The following is a 20,061-nucleotide window of genomic DNA, read 5'->3' on the forward strand; positions in this document are numbered from 1 at the left end:
GGCGATCATTGATGGGGATGAAACGATGATCGAGAAGGAGGAGACTCTACTCCCTCGATTCGAGAGGAGGAGACTCTACTCATGAGACAAGGAGACCCTATTCAACCCAAGGAGGGGATACATTGAAGGTCTCTCATCCTGTTCTACTCTAATCCATGAAGAGAAGATGCTGAAGATCCCTATTCTATTCTATCAATCTGATAGAGGTCATACCTCTACTCTTGTCCCTACTCTCTCGAGTAGAGAGAGAGATCATACCTATTCTCTCGCTCTTGCTCTATACTAGAGAAAGAGCTACTCTTGTTCTTACCCTTGCTTTCCAAGGAGAGAGAGAGAGAAGTATTGCTCTCCGCAAAGCAAGAAGAACCATCCGCAATGCCTACATTATCTAATCCCACAATAACCATTATCATCATTGAGAGTCTTACACCTTTGCTAGCCAGTATTATTGTCGTGTTATTGTACTTCTACAAATGATATCTCTGTCATGGTCCCAAAGAGAAGGAATTCAAAAGTAGGAATCACAAGTAGCCCTGCTAACGTGGAAGCAACGGTTGGAGTTGCGAGTGCGGGAGTTAGTAAAACAGAGTCAGAGTGTAGACAACAACCCTTTACCAATCACGATACCACAAGTTTTTCTAAAAATTTCTATTCAAATCCAATAGGAATAAGATAAGTTTATTAAGAAATATAATGATCTTAGAGCATTCACTTGGTAAATTATAGGCTAGAAACTGTTAGGGAAACTATGAAAACCTAGAACTCAAAAGAAATCATGAGGAATTCTAGTGTTAACCCCATTCAAAAAAAAAAAAGATTAGTGAATTCAATATGAGTTTACTAAGAACAAAACCATGAAGAAACTAGCCAAGGATATAGTTTTAATCTAGAAGCTTCGATAAAAGATTTCAAAGATCGGAAATAACTCTAAGTTAAAGAAATTGACTTCAAGCCAAGAAACTTGGGTTACAAGAATGTCATCATAAACCTTAAGCTGGGAAGTTAGAGACCGCAAAATGTAGATACCCCTAGTTAAATTCCAAGGGGAAGAGCTCACTGCGTGAAAGTCAAAGGTCGATTGCTATGATATTAATCATCACTTGAAAGTTGCATGATTGATTGAAGTCATAACTGCTTGAAGACATCAATCTTGTTTGTGATTTTCTAGATTAGATCCTAATTGAATTAAGTATTGGAATAGATAAAAATTGAGGAGCCCTATACCTCCCCAAAGGATAGGTGTTGAATCCCCATACCAAGAGGGGATTTTTTTAAATTGGACCGGCTCTAATGGCAAGAGGTCTCCTAGTAGGGATCCTATTAAGTAGGAGGTGGTTAGGGTTCCAGGGATGACTCTGGCTAGTAAATCCTTTATCCGCCTAGGAACTACTTGGTCCCCTATATGGACCGAGTTCTACTTGGGACACCTAAAAACGCTAGCTATAGGTGGATTTGATCTTGGTGACGTGCATATGCGCTAGATGAGGCAACATGTGAAATTGTAAATTTTCTCCTGTATGGGTAGGAGAACACACATTATGGAATATAATCAATGAATTTGTTTTATTTTGATTGTATGTATGTGATTAAATTACATGAACGAACAAGTGTGCATAGAATGATCTTTAATTAATGGAGTTGTTTTTATATGTTTCATATAATGTGGTAGGTAATTAGATAACTAGGAACTTCCATAGAGGGAAGTGGGTGGATGGATTCCTAGGCAAATCCAGTCCTATGGTAGGGTGGTCTTAGCTAACCGAGAGGTTTCCCCAAAACACACGCTAGGAAGAAACTCTAGGAAGGGTTGTTCACTAACTTACCTAGGGTTTGGTCATAGAACCCGAACTGTTAATTATCTTAGGAGAAAGGTACAACAGCTGTGCCAGAGCACTACGAGGGATTTCATAAATTCTTAGCCTGATACTAGAAAAAAGAGAAGGACACCTCTGGATGTGAGCTAGTTGTTGATAGGTGACTGTTAGGTCAATTAGGAACCTTTAGGTCGGTCCTCCATGGGTAACGGAAGGACTTTCCCTTGTGGGGTAGACCTAGGATTAACTAGCCGACGATCATTCTGGTTAGAGTAGAGATGGCGATGGCTAGAAGGTAAACTCTGGGCGACTACTAAAACGTTATTCGTCATGTAATGAAGGCTTGGTACGTAACACATATGGCAGAGATTATGAAGAGACATTTAGTTCAATTGCTAGGGTGGCAACTATTAGATGCGTGATTGCTTTGGCAACATCCAAAGGTTGGAGTCTATAACAAATTGATGTTAAGAATGCCTTCTTGCATGGTGAATTGCAAGAAGAGCTATATATGGAGCAACCAATAGTAGGTTATAAGGATTTAGAGCATCCTACATATATATGTGCAGGTTAAAAAAGGCACTCTATGGGCTGAAGCAAGCACCTAGAGCATGGCGTAACAAGATTGGAGAGTATCTTATCAACATTGGCTTTTATGTTTCTAATGTTGATCACTCACATTATGTGAGAAAGGGAGATACATGTTTGGTTATCATAGTCATCTATGTGGATGACTTGATCATTATATGTGACAATGATAGTGGGATTGCAAAAGTCAAGAACCATTTGAAGAAGAAGTTTGAAATGAAGGATTTGGATGGGCCATGGTACTTCCTTGGTATTGATGTGATTAAATGTGATGAAGGTATATGGTTTTCCCAAAGGCAATATAGCTTAGATATGCTATCCAAGTATGGTATGATAACATGTAAGCTTGTTTCAATGCCATTGGAGCAAAATGTGAAGTTGAATGCTAATGTAGGAGATGAGATAGAAGACCCTACTATGTTCAAGAGGACAATAAGGAGTCTAATTTGCTTTTACATGACTATCACAAGGCTAAACTTGAGTTATACTATTGGCCTTGTTAGTCAATTTATGTAGATGCCTAGAAAGCCTCATTTGGATGCAGTTAGATGCATATTGAGCTATATGATGTCCACTTTACATTATCAGCTTTTTTATAAGGCAAGTAAGGATATGGAGGTATTTGGATACACAAATACAGATTGGATTGGTAGCATGTTTGATCAAAGATCTATCAGTAGATTTATGTTTTTTCTTAGTAGTGCACCACTTACATGGAGCAGCAAAAAGCAACCTATGGTTGCTTTATCAAGTAGTACAAAGGTCGAGTACGAGATATTGCTATGGCAACATGTGATGTGGTATGGTACAAAAGTTATTGGGTGATTTAGATATGTAGAGAGATAGTCCAAGTGTCATTCATTGTGACAACATGAGCAGCATATAGCTAGCCAGAAACCTAGTGTTCCATGTTGGGGCAAAACACATTGAGGTGCATGAACACTTTGTGAGAGAGAAGGTACTTGCATGCGAGATTGACTTGGTATATGTCAAGCACATGGGATCAAATAGCTGACATTTTCACAAAGGCATTGGGTAATAAAGAAGCTTCAAAAATTTCGAAGATTACTTGGAGTTGTAGGGATACATTTGAGCTTGAGGGGGAGTATTGAGATGGCAAGCTCAATACGTGCAGAGATTGATGATGGACCACCTTGTTAGATCAGTCAACATATCTACACTTAGCATGTCGGTGGTCATTATGATCCCCACATGTCCATTAACTTATCACTTATTATATTTAGTTTGTTGCACCTACATACAACTAGCATAGTTATAGTACCGATCGATTATTATAGTTAGTTACCCACCGTCTGACTTAGTAGGCCACTTTTCTTTATACTGTATTTTACCTATACTTTGTGTACATTGTATTGTTGAAAGGTGAGAAGGATCGAAGCTTGCACGCGAGCTATGGCGGGAGAGCAAGAGCAAGAAAGAGAGAGACAAGAAATGGGAACTCCAACAGTCACGATGTGTGACCGGGCCTTCATTTATTCAAACTGTCACTAAAAGAATAAAGAATAAAGTGACGTGACGGGCGCCCGCCACCTGCAGTGTGCAGTGGCGGGTACTGTCAGTGTAGTAATACACGGGGCGGCACGGCGGAGGCGCCTTTACCCCCAACAACCTCCCACTTAAAGGCGAATCTGCCCTAGTGAGAGAGAAAAGAAAAAGAAAAGACAGTACAAATGTACATAGGTACAAGGGATGAGGAAAGGTGACATCTCATCCAACGCCCATCAACCTCCTGAGGAAGGCAAAGCGCTCAGTAGTGAGGCTCTTCGTGAGCAGATCTGCAGGATTCTCGTCAGTGGAAATCTTGACAAGATCAACAGACTTGTCCTCCACGACACCACGTATGAAGTGATACCTCACCTCAATGTGTTTCGTCTTTGCATGGAAGACCGGATTCTTAGCCAACTGAATGGCACTCATAGAATCCGAATGCAGTGTAGGTGTAGCATCAATCCCAAGGTCAGCAACTAGACGGCCTAACCATATGGCCTCCTTGCAAGCCTCAGTGGCTGCAACATACTCGGCCTCAGTGGTAGACAAAGCCGTACACTTCTGAACCCTGGACATCCAAGAGACAGCCCCTCCAGCATAGGTGAATACATAGCCAGAAGTGGACTTCCTACTATCTGCATGTCCTGCATAATCGGAGTCAGTGTACCCCACGACCCCTGTATCCTCGCTGCCATAGCAAATACACATATCTGCTGTGCCCTTCAGGTACCTCATGATACCCTTCACGGCATCCCAATGTCTGTTGCCAGGTGTAGCCATATAGCGTGCCACAACACCAACTGCATGCGCAATATCTGGACGAGTGGCTATCATGGCATACATCAAACTGCCCATGGCTGAAGCATAAGGGATCTTGGCCATCTCGGCCCTCTGCTCATCTGTCTGCGGACAATCGGCCTGTGATACCTTCACATAAGAAGGTAATGGACAACCAATAGGCTTTACGTCCTGCATGCGGAAGCGTTCAAGGACTTTATGAATGTACTCCCGCTGTGAGAGATACAAAAGCCCCTGATGCCTATCGCGCTTAATGCGCATCCCAAGTATATGTGAGGCCTGTCCCAAATCCTTCATCTCAAAGCTCTTCTTCAGCTGAGATTTAAGAGCATCTAGCTCATCATGAGCTTTCCCTGCTATCAGCATATCATCAACATAGAGTACCAAGATAAGCAAACTGCCATCACGGGCTTTCTTCGTGTAAAGACATGGATCCATAGCACTCCTGCTGTAGCCCTGTGACTGCATAAAGGCATCAAACTTATGATACCATTCCCTAGGTGCCTGCTTCAAGCCATACAAGCTCTTCTTCAACTTGCACACTAGGTGTTCCCTGCCAGGTTCTGCAAAGCCCTTAGGCTGATCCATATAGATCTCATCATGCAAGTCCTCATGTAGAAAAGCCGTCTTGACATCCATCTGATATAGATCTAAGTCAAGCTGTGCAACCAAAGCCAAGACTAAGCGCAGGGTGGTCATCTTAACCACAGGAGAGAAGACCTCATCAAAGTCCACACCATGTTCCTGCTTAAAACCCTTTGCTACCAATCTAGCCTTGTATGCCGGCTTGGGGTGTCCAGGGGTACTTTTCAGCTTGTACACCCACTTGCATGGCAAAGCCTTCTTGCCCTTAGGCAAGGCAACCAAATCCCAAGTCTCATTCTTATGCAGGGAGTCTATCTCAGACTGCATAGCCCTCTCCCAGGAGTGACTGTCACCCCTGCGCATAGCCTCATCATAAGTGAAAGGCTCTCCTGCATCTGTAACCAAAACATAATGCATAGAGGGCTGAAATCTGTCAGGTGGACGTCTGTCTCTAGCAGACCGTCTCACCGCAGGCTCTGCTGCCTGTCTAACTGCCTGTCCAACACCCTGGCCCTGTGGAGGAACTGCTGCAGGCTGTACTACTGGCTGTGCTGGAGCTTTAGGCTCCTCCTGAAAGATCACTCTGCGGATCTCAACCACCTTCTCAGGTTGCCTGTGCATCTTGTCTTCATGGAAGACGACATCATGGCTGCGTACTATTTTTCGTGCCTGCGGATCCCATAGGCGATAGCCCATCTCTCCTGACTCACCATAGCCAAGGAATATGCATTTAATGCTCTTTGGATCCAATTTACTCCTCTTGTCCTTGGGCACATGGCAGAATGCCTCACATCCAAAGACACGGAGATGCGCATAAGAGGGTGGCTTACCAGCCCAAACTTCCTCTGCAACCTGGAAATCCAATCCACTGGAAGGCGATCGGTTTATGACATGCACTGACGTACTAACTGCCTCAGCCCAAAAACTCGGGGGTAGGCCTGCATGGCTAAGCATAGAGCGCACACGCTCCTGAATAGTCCTGTTCATGCACTCAGCCAAACCATTCTGGGGTGGGGTGTAAGGGGCGGTCAACTGACGCTTAATACCCCTGTCATCACAAAACTGCTCAAAAGCATGCGAGACATATTCTCCCCCATTATCTGTCCTAAGGCATTTCAGCCTATACCCAGTCTGGTTCTCAACAAGAGCAAGCCATCTCTGAAAAACTGCCAAGACATCGGACTTCTGCTTTATGGGATAAGCCCACACTTTCCTAGAAAAATCATCAATGAAGGTAACGAAGTACTTCGCGCCACCCATAGACATGCAAGGCATAGGCCCACAAACATCGGAATGCACCAATGCCAAGGGCTCACTCATGCGTGGCCTATTCGATTTCTTATGCGTAGACCTATTCTGCTTACCATAAAGACAATGATCACACGAGTCAAAACATGCATAATCCAAAGGTGGAAGATACTGCAAACCAGATAACATTTTCATTCCTTTCAAAGACATATGCCCCAAACGGGCATGCCAAAGTGATACATGTGGGATAGAGCCCACTGCCAAAACATGGTCTACAGAAGACCCAGATACAACAAGAGGATAGAGGCTGCCAGCCTTGGCGCCTCTAGCAAGCACAAGTCTGCCTTTGGTAATCTTCCAGGCAGAATCCCCAAAACAGACATGAAATCCTGCATCATCCAACTGTCTTGCAGACATAAGACTACGCGTAAGCGCAGGTACATGACGTACATCCCTGAGCAAAAAGGAACTGCCAGTGGAAAACTGCAACTGAATATCTCCACAGCCCACAATATCAAGAGACCTGTCATCTCCAAGTCTGACTGATCCAGATACAGTACGGTAAGAGTGAAACCACTCACGGTAAGGCGTCACATGGAAGGACGCACCTGAATCCAATAACCAGCACTGTGCATACATACTAGGTGTCTCAGTCAAGTGTGAAGCATCAGAAGAACTAGCTGCAAGTATAAACTCATCACCACCATCGGACTCTTCAGTCTGCGTGACATTAATTTCCTCAATCTTGACGTTGGACTTCGCAGGTACTATGCTGCGATCAGAGGACTTCTCCTGCACTTTATCTTTCCCCTTATCCTTGCGCTTCTCATTGCGCAACTCATGACACTGTGGTCTAATATGGCCCTTTTTCCCACAATGATGACAAGTGACATTTGCATTGCGTCCACGCGACTTACTACGCGACTTGCCACCACGAGATTTAGACCGACCCTTCTGCGAGTCACGGCCTCGGCCATTACCACGGTCATACCTGTCATTCCTGCCTCTAACTGTCAAAGCATGACTACCACGAGAGGCATCCAAGTTTTTGCGATTCACCTCTTCCTGAAGAAGAGCACTCTCAACATCTGCCAATTTTAGAGTAGCACTAGAGGCACAAAGGGCAGTGCGGAATACATCCCATGACTCATTCAGAGTTCCAAGCAAGAAAAGAGGAGTTACTTCCTCTCCAAAGGTGATATCCTGCGAAGTCAGGTTCTTCAGTATAGCATGGAACTGGCTCAAGTGAGCAGACATAGTCGCATTATCCTTCATGCGCAGATCCATAAGCTGCTTCAACCAGTACATCTGACTCGCCGGACTTTTCTTATCATAAAGATTCTTGATCTTATTCCATAGATCCCATGCACTCTGTGCTTCCTCAAATACATTATAATGTACCTGTTCAGTGAGAGACAATACAATCGTGGACTTGCATAGCTCATCAAGTTCAAGCCAGTCGTCAATGTCCATAGTTTCAGGCTGCTCCCCACTCAACCGAAGTGGCTTAATCTGAGATTTCTGCACCAAAACCTGCCATATTTGACTCTTCCAGTAAGAGTAGTTGGTACCATCCAACTTTGTAATGTTAAAGATGGCACTATCATGCGAAGATGACGCCATTATGCAGGCTGGAAATGCCCAAACAGTCCAAAACTGCTTGCTGTTTTACTGCAGAAACTGCCCAAAAATGACCAAAACGGGGTCCAAAGGGTGAGCAAAGTGTGCCAAAAGTTGCTGCCCACTTAGTACTAGGTGCGGTACACCAAATCAGGATATTTCAGCATGAAAAGTACACCTCAGTCCACCAATAACTGCTTGCTGTAATAAATTGCAGGTATGCAGTCTAGAGAGCAAACTGTCCCAAAATAGGATCCAATGTCAAGCAAACAATGCTAGGTCCACAGCCGGCATGAAACAGACATAAGCAAGGCCAATGACAGTGAAAAGAACATGAGCTCAACACCAAGCATGTCAAAATAACATCTGCCAGTGAAAGGCACACCCCCAGACACTCTAGGCAAAGTGTTCCTGTAATTGCCAAAACCTGACACAAATAGGTATCTGCTCAAAGAGAAAGATCCAAATATGAGACTCAGCTCATAAGCATCCTGTGAACCAAGAGTACATCAATGCATATCCATAAAGATCGGAGTATGATCCCAAAGTCTCAATGTGTATGTAGCTGCTCAAGACATAAACTGCTCCAAATACATGTAAGTGCTCCAATAGCATGCAACTGTCAAAGGTCAAGAAAGCATGTAAAATGCTCCCACTGGCACAAAAGGCGTACAAAGCGAGCTTAGAAGCTCAAACAACCCAAGAGAAAGCACCAGTGATAAGTGACCCTGTCAATGCATCAAGTGCATCCGAGAGAGCATGACATACATGAAGCACCAGTCGTATTAACCATGAAGCAATACATAAGCCCAAATAAGCTCTCGGTCAACTCAATGACATCCAAATAGCAACCAAGATCAGTGATCAAGTAAGCCGGGAATGCTCAAATACATCCAAATCCAAGCTCCAAATGTCGGTATGGCATACACGAACCAAATAGCATATGTCACGAACCAAAGCATGTAATGCAAAAGCCTAACTGTCAAGCAGAGACATGAGGCATAGGCGGTCCACGAGCATGCCGAGTCGGTCCAAATGCCAGTGAAGACGGAGCTAATGCGAAGCTCAAAAGCATCCCATAATCTCATACATATGCTCCAAGTCGTCCCCAAATGTCAAAGATATCATGCCAAAGCTCAAAGCATACATCCGGTATCGGTAGGTAAGTGCCAAAGCATGTAAAGTACCTTCAGCCCATTGTTATTCCAGCATGTATTTACTGTTCTAAACAGTAGATTTCAGCCCCAAATTCAAGCCAAAATCATGGTCAAACCAAATGCATACATCCCCAATACATCCGGGTAGGAAGTAGACCGCATACGGGCATCAAACAAGGTAACCGGAGTAGAGTATAAGCATTAAATGCCAATGCCAAGTGTGGCTGCCCTGTTTCCAGCACTATATAACAGTAAATAACAGTCCCAAATCAGCCAATATTTCAAGCCAAAATCATGGCATAATCATGTGCATACATTCCCAAGGCACTAGGCATCATGTAGACCGCATACGGGCATCAAATAGCACAACCGGAATGGAGTATAAGCAACAAATGCTAATGCCAATGGTGCTGCCCTATTTTCAGCCTGTTATGACAGTTTATGACAGTCCCAAATCTGAAGAAATCAGCCCCGAAAGATCAAGACCAATACCCAAAGCTTGAACGACATCAAACATGAAGTCTATAGCCCTCTTGATCAAGGTAGAGAGCAAGAAGCAATGGCCAAGTGTGGAGCTGAAGTAGATGAGTGCTCACAGCCTGGAAAAAATGATGCAATCTGCCCTGTTGGTGCTGAACTTGCTGTTGCTCCACATGGGCTGAAAAGGGGGTAATGGGGGGCTCAATGATGGCCCAAGGTAGGCACATACCAAGCCATGAAGGCCCAATGCAAAGGGGAGGGAAGATATGAGCTATGGAGCTCAAGAAGAGTGGCTGCCCTTTGTTCCTGCCCTGTTTCAATCTGAGAATACACTCAAATGCCTACAAATGCTGACGCAATACCTCAAGGGCAAGGCCCTGATGAAGCTCAAGAAGGCCAGGATGGAGCTCGGGAAGCCGGGGAGAGTCGGGAGCTCAAGAGGTCGGCTATGGCTGCCGGGATGGAGACCCAATGCGTGAAGCGAGTCGATGGGAAGGTCGGGAAGCACCGAGTCGAGCTCGAGCAAGAGAATGCCAAGCTCTGATACCAGTTGAAAGGTGAGAAGGATCGAAGCTTGCACGCGAGCTATGGCGGGAGAGCAAGAGCAAGAAAGAGAGAGACAAGAAATGGGAACTCCAACAGTCACGATGTGTGACCAGGCCTTCCTTTATTCAAACTGTCACTAAAAGAATAAAGAATAAAGTGACGTGACGGGCGCCCGCCACCTGCAGTGTGCAGTGGCGGGTACTGTCAGTGTAGTAATACACGGGGCGGCACGGCGGAGGCGCCTTTACCCCCAACAATTGTGTAAAAAAAGAATGTGAAAAAACCAACATGAATACACTTTGGCCTTCCATATCTCCTCTTTTGTTCTTGAGTGAGCTTCCACTTGTGTGTATGGTGTGTGTTTGGCATAGCAACTCAAGCAAGTCTTCCCACCATGCAATTCGCGACACAAATGCTCCTTGATGATGTGGGAATATAGATATATAGAAGAGCTATCATTCATTATGACAACATGAGCAACATATAGGTAGTGAGGAACCCAATTTTTTGTATGCATATGAAACTTATTGAGGTTCATTACCATGTTATCAGAGAGTGTGTCTTCGCTAGTGACATTGATCTTACATATATGAATACAAAGGAGCAAGCTACAAGTATTTTCACCAATACCTTAGGAATAGAAAATCTTTGATGATTTTGAAGCTTACTTGGAGTATAGGTCATGGAGTTGAGCTTGAGGGTGAGTGCTAAGATATCAAACTCAACATGAGCTAACACTCATATACTTGGATGACCATTTTCACATTCATATATCACTAGTGTGATTGGTACTTGGATCAGCATATGCTTCTAGTGATACTTTATAAAATTGGACATCAAGTTAGTCCACCTACCCAAGTTACAAGATATTGATCTAATCATATTTTTAGTTAATGTGTTAACACTATGACAACTTGTATATTATGTATAGTGTACTCTTTATTCTAGTAGACTATCATAGTGGAGAAAAAGAAGAAGAAGAAAGATTAGGGTTTTTAGCATTCTACTTGTATTCATTTTCTATGTGTTGTACATCTTGCAAGAGCTCTCTCTCTCTCTCTCTCTTTTCATTGAGTTCCCTATAAAAAGAATAACATGTACCAAGTAGCTCACCAGTGAGCTTGATTAGGAGCTTCCATAAAAGAGATCTCCAATGCCAATGCCACCACAAAAGAGGTATTTGCTCTAGTATGGATGAGCGAGATCAATGATCGTCGAACAAAACACTTGTATCATGTAGCATTTGGAAAGGATCTCTAGTAGTAACCAACTTGAACTCAGGATCCACAAGCATTAAATAGGCCAACACTATGGTATGCCAAAGTTTAAAAGAAGATTGGAGACATACATGTGTTGAGAGATGAAAATGCCCTTTGCCTGAAAGGTGAGAAGGATTGAAGCTTGGTTGGAAGAGCTATGGTGGGAGAGCAAGAGCAAGAAAGAGAGAGAGACCAAATGGAAACTCCAACAGTCACAACGTGTGACCGGGCCTTCCTTTATTTAAACTGTCACTAAAATAATAAAGAATAAAGTGGCGGTGATGGGTGCCCACCACCTGCCATGTGCAATGGCGGGTACCGTCAGTATAGTAATACATGGGTGGCTAGACAAAGGCGCCTTTACCCCCAACAACCTCCCACTTAAAGGCAAATATGCCGTAGTGAAGAGTGAAAAGAAAAAAAAAAGATAGTACAATGCACACATGTACAACAGGATGAGGAAAACTGTCATCTCATCCAACGCCCATCAATCTCCTGAGGAAGGCAAAGCGCTCAATAGTGAGGCTTTTCGTCAGAGCAGATCTACAAGATTTTCATTAGTGGAGATCTTAACAAGGTCAACAGACTTGTCCTCCAAGACCCCACATATGAAGTGATACCTCACCTCAATGTGTTTCGTCTTCGCATGGAAGACTGGATTCTTGGCTAGATGAATAGCACTCATAGAATCCGAATGCAGCGTAGGTATAGAATCAACTCCAAGGTCATGAACCAAACGGCCCAACCATATGGCCTCCTTACAAGCCTTAGTGGATGCAACATACTCAGCCTCAGTGGTAGAGAGAGCTGTACACTTCTAAACCCTGGACATCCAAGAGACAACACCTTCAGCATAGGTGAATACATAGCCTGAAGTGGACTTCCTACTATCTGCATGTCCTGCATAATCGGAATCTATGTAACCCACAACGCTTATATCCTGACTGCCATAGCAAATACATATATTTTTTGTGCCCTTCAAGTATCTCATGATACCCTTCACAACATCCCAATGTTTCTTTCCAGGTGTAGCCATATAGTGTGCCACAACACCAACTGCAAAGGCAATATCTGGATGAGTGGCTATCATGGCATACATCAAACTGCCCATAGCTGATGAATAAGGGATCTTGGCCATCTCAGCCCTTTGCTCATCTGTCTGCGAACAATCATCCTGTGAAACCTTCACATAAGAAGGTAATGGATAGCCAATAGGCTTGATGTCCTACATGCGTAAATGCTCAAGGACTTTATAAATGTACTCCCTATGTGAGAGGTAGAGTAGTCCTTGATGCCTATTGCACTTAATACGCATACCAAGAATGTGAGAGGCCTATCCCAAATCCTTCATCTCAAAGCTCCTCTTCACTTGAGATTTAAGAGCATCTAGCTCATCATGAGATTTTCCTGCTATCAGCATATCATCTATATAAAGTACCAAAATAAGCAATGAGCCATCACGGGCTCTCTTCGTGTAAAGACACGGATCCATAGCACTCTTGTTGTAGCCTTGTGACTGCATAAAGGCATCAAACTTATGATGCCACTTCCTAGGTGCCTACTTCAAGCCATAAAGACTTTTCTTCAACTTGCACACTAGGTGCTCCCTGCCAGGTTCTGCAAAGCCCTTAGGCTACTCCATGTAAATCTCATCATGCAAATCCCCATGCAAAAATGCAGTCTTGACATCCATCTGATACATGTCCAAGTCAAGCTGTGAGACTAAGGCCAAAACCAAGCGTAGGATGGTCATCTTGACCACAGGAGAGAAAACTTCATCAAAGTCAACTCTATGCTCATGTTTAAAACCCTTAACAATAAGTCTTGCCTTATAAGCCGGTTTGGGGTGTCCAGGGGTACTTTTTTTAGCTTGTACACCCATTTGCATAGCAAAGTCTTCTTGCCAGCAGGCAAGGAAACCAAATCCTGAGTCATATTCTTATGCAAGGAGTCTATCTCAGACTGCATAGCCCTCTCCCAGAAGTGACTATCACCCCTACGCATAGCCTCATCATAGGTGAGAGGCTCTCTTGCATGTGTAACCAAGACATAATGCATCGAGGGCTCAAATCTATCAAGCGGACGTCTATCCCTAGTAGATTGTCTTATGGTAGGCTCTGCTGCCTGTCCAACACCCTGGTCATGTGTACCAACTGCTACTGTAGGCTAACCATCTCACTGCACAAGCTGTACTAGAGCACGTGGCTCCTCCTGGAATATAACCTTGTGTATCTCTACCACCTTCTCAGGTTGTCTATGCATTTTGTCTTCATGGAAGACTACATGATGGCTGTGGATGACTTTCCGTGCTTGTGGATCCTAGAGGTGGTAACCCATCTTGCCTACATCTCCATAGCCAAGGAAAATGCATTTGCCACTCTTAGGATCCAACTTAGTCTGCTTGTTCTTGGGCACATAGTAGAATGCCTCATATCCAAAGACACGTAGATGCACATAAGATGGAGGTTTCCCAGTCCATACCTCCTCTCTGCAACTTGGAAATCCAAACCACTGGAAGGTGATCTATTGATGACATGCACAGTTGTACTGATTGCCTCAGCCCAAAAGCTCTATGGTAGCCTTACATGGCTAAGCATACTGTGTACACGCCCTTGGATGGTTCTATTCATCCACTCAGCCAAACCATTCTAGGGTGGGGTATAGGGGGTGGTCAATTGACACTTAATAACCCTCTCGTCACATAGCTACTCAAAGGCACATGACATATATTCTCCCCCATTATTAGTCCTAAGGCATTTCAGCCTATGCCCAGTCTGGTTCTCAACAAATGCAAGCCATCTCTGAAACACAGTCAAGACATCTAACTTAAGCTTAATGGGATAAGCCCAGACTTTATGTGAAAAATTGTCAATAAACATCACAAAATACTTTGCACCACCCACAGACTAACAGGGCATGGACCCACATACATCCAAATGTACCAATGCCCTGGCTCACTCATGCGTGTCCTACCAGGCTTCTTATGTGTATTCCTAGTCTGTTTGCCATAAAGATAATGATCACATGAATCAAAACATGCATAGTCAAGGGGGGGCTGTAAGTACTGCAAATCAAAAAGAATTTTCATTCCCTTCAAGGACATATGGCCCAAATGGGCATGCCAAAGAGATACATGTGGGATGGAATTGATTGACAAAACATGGTCAATAGAGGACCCATTAACTACAAGCGGATAAAGGCTGCTAGTCTTGGCACCTCTAGCAAGCACAAGTTTGCCAGTGATGATCTTCCAGGCAGAATCCCAAATGAAATGTGAAATCCAACATCATCAAGTTTCCCTACAAACATAAGATTTCATGTAAGCATAGGTACACGACGTACATCCTATAACAGAAAAGTACTGCTAGTAGAGAACTACACCCGTACATCCCCAATGCCAACAATAGCAAGTGAGCTATCATCACCCAAGCGAATTGAACCAGAGATAGTATGGTAGGAATGGAATCACTCACGGCATGGTGTAACATGAAATGAAGCACCAGAATCCAAAAGCCAACACTGCGCATACATAGAGTGAACTTTGGTCAATGGCGTAGCATCACAAGAACTAGCTGCAAGTATGTACTTCCTATCGGAGTCATCAGTCTGCATGACATTTATCTCCTCAATTTTCACACTGGATTTTGCATGCATAATGTTGCGATCAGAGGACTTTTCCTATACTTTGTCTTTTCCCTTCTCTTTGCGCTTCTCACTGCGCAACTCGTGACATTGTGAGCATATGTGATCCTTCTTGTTCCGATGATACCATGCACATTAGCATTTCTTCCATGAGACTTATTGTGAGACTTATCGCGTGACTTAGACCTAGACTTCTACGAGTCTATGCCACGTCCATACCCATGATCATTCTTTCCATTACCATCCTTGCCTCTAACGGTCAAAGCATGCAACACACGAGAGGCATCCAAGTTCTTATAGTTGATCTCTTCCTGTAGAAGAGCACTCTCTACATTAGGCAAGTTCAAAATAGTAGTAGGAGCACATAAGGCAGTGCGGAATACATCCCATGACTCACTTAGAGTCCCAAGCAAAAAAAATGGAGTAACCTCATCATTAAAGGTAATGCCTTGCGAAGACAAGTTCTTGAGAATAGCATGGAATTGGCTCAAATGAGCAAACATTGCCATATTCTCCTTCATGGACAAGTCCATAAGCTGCTTCAGTCATACATCTGACTTGCCGAACTTTTCTTGTCATGGATGTTCTTAATGTTATCCCAAAGCTGCCAAGCACTCTGTGCTTCCTCAACCACATTGTAATGCACTTGTTCAGTGAGAGACAAAATGAAAGTGGACTTGCATAACTCATCAAGCTCATCCCATTTGTCATCAGTCATAGTTTTAGGCTTCTTGGCATGCATCCTTAGTGGGTTTATCTGCGATTTCTACACCAATACCTGCTAAATTTGGCTCATTCAATAGGCAAAATTCATACCATCAAGCTTAATGATGTTGAAGATAGCATTGTCAGTGGAAGAAGATGCCATATTGCAATCCAAAACGGTGCATACAGTTCAAAATTGCTTGCTTTTTTTTTGCTGTAAACAGCCAAAATATCACCAACACCAAGGCAAAATGACCACAAATTGATAGCTGATGATGTTGCCCACCAAGTACCATCAAAAGTACATAAAATCAGGATGATTCAACATGAAATTTCCATGTTAGTCCATGCACAATTTCTTACTGTAATAAATTACAACCAGGTATAATGAGAGTAAACTATAGGCAAAATGAATGTACCAAGTCAACCACTGATGACTGTCAAAGCACTATCAGCATCAAGCGGGCATAAATCAACATGTGACAGTCATATAGACATCGAGAAAACACCCAAGCATGTCAAAAGAATTCATCAGTAAGCCAGCACACCCCCTATGTAATAGGGCAAAGTGTACACAACACTGGCAAGACCTGACACAAAGAGGCTTATGCTCAAGGAGTGCAAAGCCCAAATCAGCCCAAGTACATCTATGAGGGCCATCGCATATCAACCATGCAACATCCAAGTGAATATCCCAGTCTCAAGTATCCGAATGCTCAAGTAGCATAAACCGCTTGCTCAATGTCTGTCAAGTGTATCAAGATGCTCCCATTGGCATAAAAGCCATAAATATCAAGCAAAGAGGCTCAACAAGGGCATATGATAGCACTAATGCCAGAAGATCCAAGATCAAGCATCAATAAGACCGTATGAGCATATAGGCCGTGTAGCATCCATAGACATCAAGTACATCCAAATTGTATCTTTGGAAAGCCAAGAAATAGCCAAAGTAAGCTCCATGCAATAAAATGTCAAGCCAAAGCAAGGCTCAGTAGCATCCAACTCCAAACAATGTAACTGGCATGCAGTAGTGGCATAGGCCAAGCATGTCAAGACCGGTCAGACATAAGCAAATTACATGCCATAAGTACATTAGAGATGAAGATCCAAATGCTATGTGAAGCAAGCTTAAGCTCAACCAGTGATTTGAGACCAAATCCAAGCTCTATGTCAATCCCTAAGAGTCACTACATCAATGTATACATCCAAGACGTAGCCCGAATGCAATAGGCATATCCAAACATAAGAAAAAGAGCTTCAGCCCTGAATATTCCAGCAACAAATAAACATCCAAAACTAAGCAAACAGTGGCTTAATCCAAGCTCAAAACCATAGATAAACCACAGGCATACTTTCTCATATGTATAGGCACCAATCGAGCATAATCGGGCATCCAATGACTATGTAGCATGAGTATAAAGTGTAATGATAGAGGACTGTCCTGATTTGGGCTACCTGTGGACTGTGTAAAATAGTCAATGACTGAGTAAATTCAACCCCAAAAGCATCTCATATCATAGGTATATATTCCCCTAGCATTTGGGGAGCATTCGGGACCAACCGAGCAACCAATGTGAATGCCAACCAAGCATAAACATAAAGTATTGATGCAACATTGTTTGTGGCTACCTGTGGACTATAGAAAACAATCCTGGACTGAGGTAAATTAGTCCACAAATCAATGCCAATGATAACCACCAATGTCGAGCATAAAGGGGGTGTTCCCAAGTGCCAAATGAAGTGTTTTCAAGTTGCAAATGAGTGCCAAGTTAAGGATCCCTAGGAGCTCCCTCGTGAAGGGAAAAGTCACCGATAAAGAGTAGGCATCACAAGAAGCAAGAGGACATGGCTACCTTGCTTCACAAAACCTGTGGACTGAAGTAAAATAACAAAAGAGAGCTCCAATAGCTCTAAAGGAATGCCTTGAGGGTGCCAAAATGGGCCGAGTAGGTGCTCGAGAAGCCGGGGAGTGATGAGAGCTTGAGAGAGTCAGTTATGGTTGTCAGGAAGGAAATCCAACGAGTGTAGGTAATCGATAGGAAGCTGAAGGAGTCACAAACCAAGTCAGAATGCTTGAGCAACCATGCTCTGATACCAGTTGAAAGGTGAGAAGGATCGAAGCTTGCTTGGAAGAGCTATGGTGGGAGAGCAAGAGCAAGAAAGAGAGAGAGACCAAATGGGAACTCCAACAGATAGAATGTGTGACCGGGCCTTCCTTTATTCAAACTGTCACTAAAAGAATAAAGAATAAAGTGACAGTGACGGGTGCTTGCCACCTGCCGGTGTGTAGTGGCGGGTACTGTTAGTGTAGTAATACATGGGCAGCTAGGCAGAGGCACCTTTACTCCCAACACTGCCATATGATAGAACTCTAAACCAAATAAAAAGTGAAGGATCTTGAGGTCTGTGATGTCAAATTCATACCACAAGATCTCTCAAGTCCAATCAATTGCTTGTGAGTAATTTCCTATGATAATCAAGTCATCCACATCCAAGATGACTAAAAGACATTTGTCACCCATAACCTTATAATAAATGTTGGGGTCATGATCTAATCAATGGAAGCCACTTTGTAAGAGAAACACATCAACACTCTAGTACCAAGCCCTAGGAGCTTGCTTCAAGCCATAGAGGGCCTTTCCCAATCTATAGATATGATTCTCCTTTCCTTGCACAAGAAAATTAGAAGGTTGTGAAACATAAATCTCCTATGCAATTATGCCATTTAAGAAGAAAAAATTCACATCCATCTAAAAAATAAGCCAGTGATGATGGGTTGCAAGAGCCAATATAGCATGAATAGTAGACGTATGAACTGTAGGTGCAAAATTCTTTGAATAATTCAAACCTATATGATGTGCAAAACCCTTGATATCTAGCCAAACTTTATACTTTTCCAAGGAGCCATTAGCTAGATATTTAAACTTAAACATTCACTTCACACACCAATCACCTTCTACTTATGTGGACATGGAACCAACTTCCAAGTTTGATTACACTCAATCAGATTGAGCTCTTCTTGCATGTAACAATACTAAACATCTCATCAACTCTAGTAGGATCATGATCCTAAAGAATCCATGATATAACCTTCACACAAAGTGAACTATCCCACTAGGCCTATATCATGCCTAACCATCATGAGCTTGAAGGGGTCATAGGAAAGTGAGTAACACTTGTATACTCCATCATCCATTGATACTATTGAGGAATGGTAATAGGCTCATCATGCTGCAAGGGAGATTGAGAGGTCTCCATTACCTGTAATGTAGCTATTTGGTAAAGGGATTCCCTCTTATTGTGTAAAGCTACATCCCCATCGTCAAATGAAAAAGGTTCCTTCTCAAGTCTCCCAAAAGACACCTAAGGGGATGGGAAAGGAGTAGAAATACTCAATGAAGAAGGAATAGAAGGAGCTACCAAGATGGAAGAGGAGCAAAAAGGGGAGAATAAGGGGATATGAGAGGAGTCAAAGACCTTTTAAAGGAGGGGTACCAATAGGTAACCTAGAAGGAAGCGGTAGAGCTAATGGCGCGGGGGGGGGGGGGGGGGGGGGGGGTCAATCAATGGGATCATCCAAGGCCACAACTTGTAGAAGGAGGGGATAGAGGGAGAGGAGTCAAAGACGAAGGAGGGGTACCAATAGGTAACCTAGAATGAAGCAATGCAACTGATGGTGGAGGGGTCTGCCAATGACAAAGAACCACGTGTAGAAGGAGCACTATTAATGGCCACAACCTTATCAAAGTTCACATCCTTGTTCACATCAATGTTTCATGTCTTTGCGTCATAAAGCTTGTATCCCTTCAATATCATGGTCTAATCCACAAGATAAGCTTTTGTGACTTTGAGTGAAATTTGCTATCTCATTTCTTCTTGTCCACATAGACATAAGCATTGCACCCAAAGATGTGAAATTGGACACAAAAGGCTTCTTCCCAAAGAAAGCTTCATAAAGAGTTGTATCTTGCAATATGGAAGTCAAAGATTTGTTATGTGAATATGCACCATTGTAGCAACTACCTCACTCCAAAGAGAGCAAGGTAGACTTTGATGTTCTAGGCCATCTCAAGCATGGTATGATTGAGACACTCCACTACATGATTCTCT

Source organism: Lygodium microphyllum, chromosome 5, assembly GCF_053477565.2.
Source record: "Lygodium microphyllum isolate KBCC chromosome 5, Lygodium_microphyllum_v1.1.10, whole genome shotgun sequence".
Lineage (NCBI taxonomy): Eukaryota > Viridiplantae > Streptophyta > Polypodiopsida > Schizaeales > Lygodiaceae > Lygodium > Lygodium microphyllum.